Source organism: Lissotriton helveticus, chromosome 1_1 (genome assembly GCF_964261635.1).
Source record: "Lissotriton helveticus chromosome 1_1, aLisHel1.1, whole genome shotgun sequence".
Classification (NCBI taxonomy): domain Eukaryota; kingdom Metazoa; phylum Chordata; class Amphibia; order Caudata; family Salamandridae; genus Lissotriton; species Lissotriton helveticus.
Window position 1 is genome coordinate 1472129507 of NC_136057.1, and position 2790 is coordinate 1472132296.

Genomic DNA, 2790 nt, shown 5'->3' on the forward strand with positions numbered 1-2790 from the left:
GACACAGTAATCGTCGTCGTCGACGACCCCGTTGTCATCACCGTCGACGACGATCCTGTCGTCAACATCGTCTTCGTCATCGCTGCCGTCGACGAGGTCGTCGATGTTACCGTCGACGCGGACGCCGTCGACACTACCATCGACGATGTTGTCGACGTTGACACTGCACTAGAACCATTCCTCGCCAACGACATAGTAATAGTCGACGACGACCCCGTTGTCATCACCGTCGACGACGATCTCGTCGTCAACATGGTCTTAGTCATCGCTGCCGTCGACGATGTCGTCGATGTTACCGGCGTCGACGCTCCCGTCGGCGCTGACAACACTATCACAATCAATGGCAGCTTCTGTACCTCTGTGGTCGTCGCCATAGACGAGGACTTCTTCGTCGACACTCTCGTCGACAATATCGATTTTTTGCTTTTCTCCTCAGGAATACTAGAGGATGGCTTCTTGAAGGACTCTTAGACCAAAGGTGGGGTCTTTGAAGGCTCAGAAGAGGCTCTCTTGGATACTTTTTCCTTAGAAGTGTGTCCTTTGCTCTCCTTTTCTCTTGGCTCAGGAGATTTGGAAGGACTACGCCCTGAAGACACGAGTTGTCTTTTTTTAGGGCCTTCTCAGTACGTTCCCCTGAGGAATGAGGAATGAGCCTGAGGAGATCTTGTCCTTTTTTGAGATCTCCTAGATGAAGTGGAGGACTCCTGGTCACTATCACTAGAAACCACCTCCTTTCTGGCCTTGATCTTTTTAAAAAAAGTTTTATTAAAGATTTGACAATTTACAATACAGGTTGAAGTTTACTTGACTAGCCCCCCCACCCCACCCCCCCCCTCCCCCCGGGATCCAAGGTTACAAGGAAAGAAACATCCTGGTGGGTTTAAATAAGAAAAAAAAGAAGAGGGTTACAGGCAGTATTTCAAATAACAATATTACACTCTACAAAACGAGAAGAAAAACAGAAGAAGGTAAGACAGCTCCTAGTGAGTCCAGATTATTACTCATCAAAAAGAGAAGCTTACAGGTACGAATAAACCTAAACATTAGTAGACTCTAGCCAATTGGCCATGGGCCCCCAAACTAATAGACCCCTTTGTTTGCCCTTTCGCCCCTTCTTGGCATAAATGGACCACTCCAACCTGAACGTAGCGAATAACCTTGCCTGCCATTGACAAAACGAGGGGGGGTTCGGGTCTTTCCAATATGAGGCAATACATATCCTGAGGATAGTCATTCCTACATATATCTGATCTTCTGAAGCCATATTAAAAGGTGTCCCTCACGATCTCTAAGGGTCTTGCTAGAGAAAATGCGACATACTTTGCAGTCCTTGGCTTGGTGGTCCGGATAAAGACAATAAATGCAGTCTTCATGTGGGTCATCAGTGTAGAGTCCCTTTTTAGAGCAGGTGGCACAGGCTCTAAAAAGACCCTTTTTCTCTTTTCCAGACATTCTAAAGGATGTAGATGAATAACAGGTCACAAGAATCTCAAATCCACAAGAAAATAGAATGAAAACAAGCAGGGCCGTTTCTACCACTAGGCAAGACTAGGCAGCTGCCTAGGGCGGTAAAAGGAGGAGGGCGGCAAAAAAACATGAGTTACGGAATCGAAATGGCCTTAGACCTCAAAAGCGCATTGTGTAACGACTTGAGCCTTTTACAACTCGACGTGACGTGCCGTCACGTTCTGCGCCACAGGCGGGGCCCGTGTGCGCATGACCCTTTGGAGGCAGAGAGTTCCCGCCTGAGGCCCAGCAGGTACCGGGGGAGGCCGGGGTGGGATCCAGGTCACCCAAGAGCCAGGTAGTTTTTAAGTGTATTTTTTTTAACTCATTACCCTTGTTAAGGGAAGGCACGGAATGATCATGGGGCACAGACAAGAAGTGTTTTGAGAATCTTTCGGGCTCCGGTAAAGCCATCGCGGTGCTGACCAGCAGAGGGAATGCACAAGGTAAGCGGCTCGCATGGAGGTGGTGGGGGTGTGAGGCGAGGGACGTGATCTCGCTTAATTTAGTTTCGAGTAGAGCCCCCTCCCTCAACCGTGCCCCCTCCCCCGCTTGAAGGGGCCTGTGCTATGCCCCTGGTGCCCATTTGGTTTGTATTGTAAGTTCGTAACTCATTATATAACACAGGTTAGAGTGGCTCCCTGAGCCTATTCTTCAGGACATTGACACAGTTTAATTCCCTCACAGGTGTGTGTTAATGTGTGTATATGACGTTGTACCTGTAGTTGTGAATGTACGCACATCTGACTGGCGCGGAGGTGTGCGTGCATACGTGTGCATCTATCTCTGGATGCGGGCAAGAGCAGAAATGTCCTCTCTCTATGTGTGCTTCAGGGGCCAGCCACTACTGCCTCTCCAGAGGACTCGCGGATTGCCTTGTGTTGCGTTGACGGATTAAACTCACTTCCGGAGTTCAGGAACGCTAGGTGTTACCTGCGCATTATCAGGCAAGGCCTTTCAAGGGATGAGCTCCGGAGCTCATCTTTCTAACAGCACGATCCGGCTGGAGCAGCGGGGACGGCTGAGGTGCTGAGAGGACTCGGTGGTTCAGAACACTGATGCTGCAATGCAGGTTTTCTCTGAGCACTTACAGTCACTGTCACAAACGGCTTTCGTTTTCACTGTTAACAGCACATATTTCTTTTACAAGTGGGATTAAAGGAGGAAGGCAGAGGACCGTGTTCAACAAAAAGAGGGGACACGTATTGCATGCAATCCTCCAAAATTGGCACCGCTTTTACAATATACGTGCTGCTGTGATTTGAGGCCCTGTTGAACAGCTCC